Here is a 10,849-nt window from a genome sequence, read left to right as displayed (position 1 = left end):
TCTCTCTCTGTGTCAAATAAATAAATAAAATCTTAAAAACAAACAAACCAAAAAAAAAAAAAAAACAACAATCTATAGTTAGTGGCTCACATTGAAAACTGACTTGGGATTGTCAGTTGTATTATCGTGTTTTTGTATTTCCTAAAGTTTTCGTACTTCAAACATTGCCTAGAAACTAAAACATGCTCACTTACAGCCCTTACTATTTAAAAATAAATACTATTTTCACCTAAAATAAAATATTGTGTAAAATTACCCTTGAAGGAACAAAACTTTCATTCTTCTCAATTCTTTTCATTTGGTTATATGGAAAATATTCCACTTAGCTCATTCAGAAAATGTGCAGACCTGGCTTTGGGCACAAGACTAAGTTTCTAAAATGGACGGGCCGGGGCTGGTTTCTGTACATTTCTTGCAATCAGTTGCATGTGCCTGGAAGTAAGACTAACAGTGATTTATAGCAATTGTCTGTCATCAGTCTATGCCATCCATATTCACCTGCATAATCCATCGATTGTCCTGACAATGCCCAGGCTCCTAACCTACCTGAGATTATTTGGTTCTTACGTGAAGAAATACACACCAAGTGCCAATGTTCCAAGAATGAAGCACTGGGCCCAGCCCCTGCTTCTCCAACTTCTATAGTAGCAAGGAGAAAAGAGTCACAGGCATGTTGACTCACATCTCATTAGAAGGTAAGAAGTAGTCCCCTGAGATCACACAGGCAGAGTGAGACGGGAGGGATCCACTAAAGCAGTGTTGTTTCTTTTTAAGATTTTATTTATTTGAGAGAGAGAGAATGGGAGAGAGAGAGCATGGGGGGGAGGGTCAGAGGGAGAAGCAGACTCTCCACTGAGCAGGGAGACTGATGTGGGACTCAAACCTAGAACTCCAGGATCATGACCTGAGCCGAAGGCAATCGCTTAACCAACTGAGCCACCCAGGCATCCCTAAAGCAGTGTTTTTCAACCCCAACACTACTGACATTTTGAATGGGATAATTCTTTGTCATGGAGTGGGGGCTATCCTGTACATTGCAGCATCCCTTGATTCTATTCATTAGAAGCCAGTAGCATCTCCCCTCCCCGCATTGTGACAATCAAAAATATCTCCAAATATTGCAAAATATCCTATGGAGGGCAAAATTTCCCCTGAATGAGAACCACTGTACTTGGGAAAAAATAAAAATAAGTTTTCACAATGGGCAGCATTGCATAATGAATGAATGCAAGAAGTGTACAACAATCTATAGGATGAAAGAGATTAAGACAAATATTTATTAAACATACTTAAAAATAGTACATCCACACAGCATTCATTGACACTTTTAGAAGACTTTCATGGGGGGAGGGGAGAGGTAAAAATGAACCTTCATAGTTATGGTACTTCTGAATCAACTGTGTTTGGAAGAAAAATTAGGATGTAAGAATGGTAGAGACGTTTTTCTACAGTGGTCCTTATTTTGACCAACTTACTGGTTTTAAATCTACCCTCCTGGTTATATAAAATAATCATAATTTTTCCTCCCCATTATTAGCCTGTAAACTATATGAAAACATATACTATGTTGTTCTAAAGTCCCTTTCCAACTTTTTTCATCATACAAAGTAGAACATAGTTTTAAGTTCATTCATCTTTCCCATTTCTTTCCGTAATGGAGTTTCAGTCTGCTGATATAATTCCTAAATTAGGATTTCCAGGATTAAAATAAAAACTCGAATCAAGTAAAAATGCTTTCGTCTGCAAGAAAAAGAAAATCTAGTAAGGACTTAAAACCTTTAAAAAGTTCCCATTGAACGAGAATTTCACAGACGGTTGACTGTTGGCATTGGTTAAACTGCTCAAGGACCCAGTCTCTCCCTGACCATCTGCCCCACCATGGTTAATATGGACACAGGAAGGAGGGTGGTAGGGATGTTAGCATTAACAGCATCTGCAACATGCAGAAGAGAAAGAGGATCGCTAGGTATAGAGTTCTATCAATGAGCTTCAGGAGTCTAGCTCTTTTCTTGGCGATTATATTGCATGAATGACATTGTTTTTTGTTTTTTTTTTTAGATTTTATTTATTTATTTGACAGAGAGAGAGCACAAGCAGGGGTAGCAACGGGCTGAGGGAGAAGTAGGCTCCCCGCTGAGCAAGGAGCCTGATGCGGGACTCCATCCCAAGACGCTGAGATCGTGACCTGAGCCCAAGGCAGATGCTTAACCCACTGAGCCACCCAGGTGTCCCAAAAGACACTGTTTTTAACTGTATTATAGAAACAATTCTACTACAATACGATTTCTCTGTCACTTCCATATGCATCTCCCTGGCTTTACGTCCTTGAATCCTGGAACTCTGTGTTATTTGCTAACATACTCCAATATTATTACAGATCACATTACATAAGTGATCAGTACATATGTTTTTAAAAATTACCAATGTGAACTAAATATGCTCTAAACTTAGGAGCAAAATTTTCACTTGCAAGTTGTTTATTAGAAAATTGTCATTTAGAACATACATATTTTTCTTTCTGTTACATTGGAATTACTTGTTGAGCTACTGGAAGTCCATGAATTCTCTAGAAATTGTACATAATATTTTGTGTGCGTGTGCATTTATTAAGTAAACCTCAGATTTAGTCAGGTTATTAAAGTATTATTTGGTTCAAGAAATTTAAGCTTCTTATACAATATAGATTTAACCGAAAAAAGGATAAATGGAAGATCAAAGGAAAAGTACTTTGAGAGGAGGATTATTTTCAGGAAAATAGGACAACCAGAAAGGAAACTTTGTTGGGAGATTTTCGTTTCTTTCTATGATCCTAAAGTTAAAAACAAACAAACAAACAAAAACACCTTCAGTAACAGGCCTGGGTTTCATGTCAAATTCTGTCACTGAGCTCACATACTGGAGAGGAGTCAATGCTGAAATTAAAAATAAAAAAGTGTTAGGAATCTATCTTTATTGGATTATAGGCATAAAAAATTGGCTCCCGAAACACTCTACTCCAATATTAAATGGTTTTGTTCTTTCACTAGGAGAAAGATATAATACACAAGTGTCCTTTCTAAAAGCTCCTGATCCATTCTCAGCAGTGCACACTTTTATAATCTTGGTTGATGGATTTATATATTGATTCATCCATAATCTGACTGGCCCCCGTAGGACCAATGGCAGAAGAACTGGTAGGATTAGAAGCAAGGTCCATCACTTTAAAGGAATTTGAACTTGACCATTACATTAAATAGAGTTGTATTAGATGCTATTTGTATCTCTTAAATGACACATTTTCTGAGTCCTCATCCTTTTAAGGTAAAGTAGAAGGGTTTTACTTGTTCGTGAAATGACTTGTAGGTGATTGAACAATTTATTTTGCTATTATATACATCTGGCTTAATATGTTTTGGAAAAAAAGATTTATTATGTGTTCAACCCCACATGGACGATTGATACTAAAGCCTTTCTTTACAACATTAAATTTTGGGCCTTCTTAAGTCAGGCACTTGTGGTCCATAGAATGGCAACAATTTTTAGACATGCTGAAATGTTATTTTAGGGAAAGGCATGCAGATTGTGAAAACAAAATCAAAACAAATAACAATAAAAATCAATTCATCTTCCCCACCCAACCAAGGAGATTCCCCAGAGTCAGGGCTGGTACACCAAGTTAATTACAAGACTGTGTGACTTATTGTCTGTAGCTTGCTTGTTTTATACAAAAATAAATATAAAGGGTAATGATTTCCACTTAATTGTTAACTATTATGCCTTTGCAATTCTAAACAGTGTTGTTTCTGAAATGAAAACCTCCATTTTTATGTGTGTAGAAATGACATGTTAGCAAGAAAAAATAACTTTAAAAGGCTGATTAGCCAAACTACAAAAAATGGCATATTGTATGGTATCAACTTTTGGAAGAATCAAGAAAAGATCTCTAAGTGTGGCCAGTTCACACATAGTGGGATTTTTAATTAGTTGTGTTAAAACAGAATGTTTTGAGATTTCCAGGTCTCAGCCGTGAGAAACCCTGTAGATTCCACTTGGTTCTCTGGAAACACCTGTTTTTGGAACCCAGAGCCACCTTGTAAGAAAACGGACCATAACTTGATGAAGATAGCACAGGAAAAGGCTTGAGATTACATAAAAGGCGAAGGGCAGGGCTGACATTGACCCTCTGACTGTCCCTGCCAAGACACTAGGCATGTGAGGGTGTGAGGGAACCAGTCTTGGCCACTCCACTCCAGTCCAGCCACCAGATGCTTCTCACCAAATGACCCCAGTTGACCTGTGGAGCAGACATGTTGTTCCACAGAGCCCTGACTCACAGAATCATGAGGTTCAATAAACCGCTGTCTTAAGCCACTAAGTTTTGGGATGGCTTGTTAATAGCAATATAGAATCAAAACATCCTTGTTAAATTTTTAACTTATTTGACAAAAACCTCTCTTCATTTATATACTGCAACAAAGGATTTGTTAGCTGCATTTTGGAAAACATTGTTTCAGGTGATACATTTTCCCGTCCATCAGCTCCTGTCCCTTTTCAGCCTGTTTTTGCTTGTTCTTATCACTGTGATTCTTACTTCACACCAAGCTTTTCACTAATCCTGTCCCCGAGTCAGGGTGTACATATGGATCTCTCGTCCAGCAGCCCAAGTGACTCCATATCAAACTTAGCTTAAATGGGCGTCTCATCCCATGCCTTCGTCTGTGCCAGTTCTAGTAACTCAGATTCTGTGTTTGTCTTGTGTTTCGCCTTTGTACTGTAGCCCCAGTAACTGGGCCGTAACCTTATTCCTTCTGCTTAAGGGTCTAATCTGATAGTCTTTCTAATATTCTATTCTAGATTGGGATCCCTCCTTGTTTTCACCTGCGTTTTCATTTTCTATAGGTACCATAAGAATTGCCACACATTTAGCAGCTTAAAACAACACCAATGTATTATCTCCCAGTTTTATAGATGTTGAGGCTCAGCCTGGCTCCAGTGAGTCTCTGCTCTGGACATTACCAGGTTGGAATTAAGGTATTGCAGGGATATACCCCTTTCTGGGGACTCTAGGGGTGAATCTGATCGCCAGCTTCTTCATGTTGTTGCTTGAATCCCATGCCCCACAGTGGTAGAACTGAAGTCCCTGTGTGGGTTGTTCTCAGCTTCTAGACTCTGCAGTTCCTCGACTGGTGATTACAGCAGGCCCTCCAGTGAATCCAGAATAGTCACCCGACTTTAAGGTTTGTGGGTTGGTAGCATTAATTCTGTCTGCAAAATACTTTCACATCAGTACCTGCATTAGTGTTTGATTGAATAAACAAGGGATGGGAATTATGGAGGGATATCTTTAGTATTCTTCTTTCTACAACCTATCATCTCAGGAATTAAAGATCTGTCTCAGAATCAAGGAGCTGAGTGCTTGCTACCACCCATCTACCCTGGCTTCTCTGTTTCCCTGGCCAAAATTGGCTTTCCTTTTGTCTATAATGTCAGTGTGACCTGTTTAAAATATTTCCATTACCGTATTTTGCCCACTCACTTCGACTCCACTGACAGTTTCCTGAAGCCCCCCGATGATGATTATTGACCTGGATTGCCATCTATTCATCCATTCTTCATTCCTCCATTCAACAAGGACTTATTGAGTACTTATTATATGCCAGGCATCTTCCTAGAAGTGATGATATGGCCGTGAAAAGAACAAAGAGTGCCCTCAAAGTATGTACACATATAAATGTATGTATAATAATACCAGACATATGCAATGATTACATAATGCAATTTCAAGTGTTGATAAAGGCCATGAGGAAAAATGAAGGAGGAATGGTTCTATTTGACTTAGGGTGGTCAGGGATGGCCTCTCTGAGAGGTATCAATTAAGCAGAGACTTGAAGGGAGGGAAGAAACAAGTGTTTCTCTGGGGCAGAATGTTTTAGGTGAAAGGCTCTGGATGGAGTTCATGCTTGGTACGGTAAGGAACAGCAGCTGGAGCGATGCACCAGGGTGAGGGAACTAGGAGGGAAAGTCAGGTAGAAGGTAGGCAACGGATCCCTGAGGACTTTGAAGGCCATGGAAAGGTGACTGTTTTGTACTTCGGATAAGGTAGGAAGATGTCAGAGAATTTTTAGCAAAGAAGCTAACTGATCTGACTCCTGATTTTCTGTGATCAGTCTGCACCATAGGAAGCAGGAGGCCTGATTAGGAGGCATTTGTCGTTGTTCAGGGTAGAAAACGTTGGTGGCTTGGACTAGGGGGATAGCGGTGGAGCAGCTAAGAAGCAGCTGTTCTTGCATAATCTGGTGGAGGGAAGGGAACTTTGTTGCTTGTTCCTGGACACTAATATCCTATCTGGCACGCCCACTGCGGTTACGGCTCCAGGCACCTCCTCTGGGTTCCACCTGTGTAGACTCTTGCGTCTTATCTTCTGCCCAGTCCTACCCAGCTCTAAAGTCTGAGCTCTCATCTTGAAACCGCGCCTAAAACAATGCAATGAAGATCCAAGGAAGCGAAAGAAAACAAACACCTTTGAAGAGGCAAAGAGATAATAAAGAGGCTCAAGAGCAAAGGAACAATCTAGGTACATTCTTACAATGCCTGGTAGGTACCAGACATACGTAAAAGATGAGTAAGTTAACAGCCCCCAATGCTTTTGTAGATGAAAAATTCGGTTAACCTAAAACTAGTTCAGCCGCTGTTTTTGGAATGAGTCTACTTCCAAGTGATTAAGGAATACACTTTCCTGCTCCCCAAGATTGAGATGCTTTCAGTAATGAACAACCACAACAAAAGGTCTGTAACTCCAATTCAAGGCAAACACTGATGAAGGCTGAAATAGGGAGACAAGATGCTATGGGCATCTAGAAGTGAAAAGAGAAATCAGTATTACAGCAAAGGTTATGAATTCATGTCAGATGAGGTCCTGGGCCTGCTTCGTATCTTTCTCCATTTCCAGGAACAGCCCGGATAGTTGATCATCCTGAGATTTGATTCTTTTCACCTGTGAGATTGACATGACGGGGGAACAGAGGAAAAGAAGTTACAGCCCCTTGCTTGTGTCTGCATTTAGACAGGTGATCATTCATTCTGTGGGAAAACATGAGTTTAATTGAACAGCTAAAACAATAAAACATCAAGAAAGATTCTCACGGAATCTAGGAATTACAGATGATTTGGACCTTTCCAGTGTCTGTAGTGCCATTTCTAACCATTCTGTTCACTCTCCTCCTAATCTCAAGGCTCCCCTCAGGACCATTTTTATGCCTTTGACCTTGTCTGAACCAGCTCGTTATGAGCTGTGAAGGAGTTTGCAAGGTTAAATACTGATTTTTAAAAAAAAATTCTTCCCAGCAATTTGCTAGTTTTCTAAGTCGAATTCTTCTCCTCTCTTCTTAAACAACAGTCCTTTGTACACTCTGAGCACTTGCCTCTCTTCTCGCTGCTTCTCTGATTCTCCATAGTTTCCTTGCTGTTTTTATTGGAATTTCAGGACTGCTCTTGCATTTACTCAGGGGGCCTACCACACATTGGGCCATCGAAACACTCCCCACATGTCTCCAATCTCACACAGTCCTCCATTCACCACACAGTTGCTCCCTCAGACTCACATTCCATGAGGACTGAAGACTCTCAGTGCTTCAAGAAGCTAGAAATTGATAATAAATACCTAAAGTTCTTATCACAATGCCTGACACTTGCTAACGGCTAGGTCATCATTAACAGTTATACAACGTGATCGTCATCTGCAATATCGGGATCTTAAGACCAACCTCATACTGGTCATGGGGAGAAACACGTGGGGGAAAGTTTGTGAGATGTCTAATACAGGGCATGACCCAAAGATATGGTCAACCAATCTTAGCAGTATTATGATGATGACTAAGTTTCTATACCACCTTTTAAAAGTTTAGGTGTTTAGAATTACTTCTTTAAAATCTATATATCCTACTAAGAAGGGAATTTAAAGCACAAGAGTTCTGAAATATTATTTGATATGAGGGAGAAATTCCATGTTTGAATGTATACTAAACAGTAAAGATTTCAGGTTTAGAAGGAATCAATGTCCTTAGGAACCTTAATGCCATAAATTTGTTACCAAATGAATAGGCTTTTCTAGTGAATGAATGCCAATTCCTTTTGAATTTCCATGCATGCATTAGTATTGACTCACTTTTTATGTGGCATAAGTTTATCTTTAAAAAAGTAAAAATGAAGCAGGTAGATTGTGATGCTTGCTGTTCCTAATTTAACACCAGAGTTTCAACACTAGACAGACTTTAGGGGGTGATAGTCTGGTAAGAAGAACTTAAAACAGAAAGTCCAAAGTCCTGTAACCATTGTAGAAGAAGTATGAATTGTCTATGCCAAATGGAAGAAGAATGGTAGAAATTACAGAGAGCCTAGGGCTTCCTTAAGTCCTGGCTTGGTCCTACTGTTGTTACGGGAAAATTAGAAATAAATGGACAATAGCTTCCAACTCTAAAACATATTATATGCAGTACATACTTTAACCTAGTTTACAATTAACATTTATTATGCCCACTGAAACCACAAAGCCAATGTTTAATTTTACAGTTTAAAGTCACACATAGGGAAATGCTTTACAAAATAGGATATTGTTCCTTAATGAAAAATATTACAGTATACGTCCCAAACGACTCAGTTCAAGTAGTTTTCCTGAATAACAGAGCTGTCGTGGAATGCAGGCTACAAGACACAGTAATGCTTTCAATAGTCAATTCAGGTTCAAAATTTGCCAAAACTGAAGAGACATTTTAAACAAGACCCGTCTTAGTTTTCCAAGATTTTGGTTTTTCAAATGCATTAACATTTATGGAAAAATATCATCACTTCTGAAAAGTTGAAGATAGTAAGCAGTTTACATTTTACTGCTTATATACAACAACATGTCAATCTTCAATATTTTACTCTACCTTGAAAGCATGTTTCAAGGTTTAAAAATGGCAGTTGTACCCACTTAGGTTGATCACCTGTCTTAACTCACAGACTCTACTATAGGAATCAAATATTTGTGCCACTGGTTACATCAAATTAAATACATTTCTGCAAACTGTTTAGTTACCTGGGGTCTATTTACAAAGAATGCGTATGATTTCTGCTCGTACATCATACTAAAATGTAAGCAGTATTTGTCAACTCCTACGTTTATATCATGCCTGAGCGTGTAACCCAAAAACACCATCCAGAGACAATGTATTTTTCTTAATCAAAAGTCTAGTCTCACAAAGTCACACAAAACATGATCTCCTATTCTATTCTTCTATTCTCCTATACTCAGTCTGGGTTGAAGTGCTTCTAATATGCTGTGGATTGCTAAGGAAAAGACCAAGAAGTAGTAGCCAAGTGTTTACCATGGACATAAAATATCGCAAAGCTAAAAAAAGTCAGGCTAAATATACACACAAGTTTGTATATAGGAAACAAACAAGTTTGTTTGAAAGGCAGGTTTGAAAGGAACACCGATGGCTTAGTAAGTGATGAAACAGGACTCCTCTGACAGTCTGTTCTTTAGCCTGACACTCTTCAAGTTTTGATGTCACCTTAAACATCCTTGATGTACCCATAGCCTATGTCATTGAACCCTGCTAATCAGACTGACCATTAGATGCAACTTCCCAAACACTGAGTATCAAGTTGTGCCCTGCCTTGACCCAAAACTGAGTTCTCTTTTGCAAATTGAAAAATCATGTAGAATAAAATAGTAACTCACAAATCCCACACTTGACAGTTGATCGCTGAAGATATTAGCACCTTGATAAAAATTACAGTTGTTCATTGGATGTGCTAAAAGAAAATGAAAAAAGAAAAAAGAATGCTGCTTTATTTACAAATCACAGTTTTCCTCACAGTGTTAGACTTTGGATCACTCTGATGTGGCCATGCCTTAAGATGGTGGGCCATTTGGTTTTTCATTTGACCTCTAGCAGTCCACATGGACCAGTTGGTGGAGCTCCAGGATCAGAACCACAGGTAGCCAAGTTATTGCTAAAGTGCTACTATATTAAGAAGGTGCAATTAACTGGGTTAACTAATATGTACATTTCAGGCTTAGTCTCTTTTAAAACCAACAACTTCTAACAACATGTTTTTATTTTTTCTCCCACAAAATCTTCATTGAGAATTATGGTATCACTGCACCAGAAAGACATCTGGCAGATCGAATACTTTTGTGATCTGAACATAAGGTATATTTGCATTTTTGTCTCACTAATGCAATCGGTTCTTATTTCAATATGTTCCCATATGTTAATGGACTAGAAGATAATTATACATTATAGACTGATATGTTTCGTGATCCTATAACTTGAGAAGTATTTCTCTAGTTCATGCTGGCAGGGAGATTATTAGGAAGATTTTTTTTTCAGTGGACTAATTAGCTAAATTGATCTACCTGTTTGACAGTCTAAAACTACAGGTTGTTGGCAAATAAGAAAAATGATAAATAGAGAAAATATACAAGTTCCTTTTTGTGTTTCTAAGTAATAGATTACCTTGACCCTGACCTTGGTTCTATGATAAATTTGGATAATCATTTCTGTACTCATGGTTATTCATTCACTAACTTTGAAATGTTAAAAAATATAAGGGATTTTTTATCACCTCAAGTTTAATTATAAATAGATTAGTAATAGTCACCAATCCTCAGCCATAAACTATTAGCAAAATTTGGCCATTATAAATTTCAATCTTACTTCACAAAAAAAGTGAACTCTTAAGTCATACACGGGTTCTGGACTTCACTGAATCTGGTTGTTGTGCTCACATAAACCATTACAATGACCTTGTTACTAAGGAAGGAGTCAAGGGGGGGAATGTCAGAACCAGAGATTGATCTGGTCAATTGTATATCCAAGGG

This window comes from Eumetopias jubatus, unplaced genomic scaffold (genome assembly GCF_037043125.1).
Source record: "Eumetopias jubatus isolate StellerSeaLion01/CBP00866 unplaced genomic scaffold, mEumJub1_p1.0 scaffold_1, whole genome shotgun sequence".
In the NCBI taxonomy this organism is placed as follows: domain Eukaryota; kingdom Metazoa; phylum Chordata; class Mammalia; order Carnivora; family Otariidae; genus Eumetopias; species Eumetopias jubatus.
Note: the sequence above shows the minus strand (reverse complement) of the source record.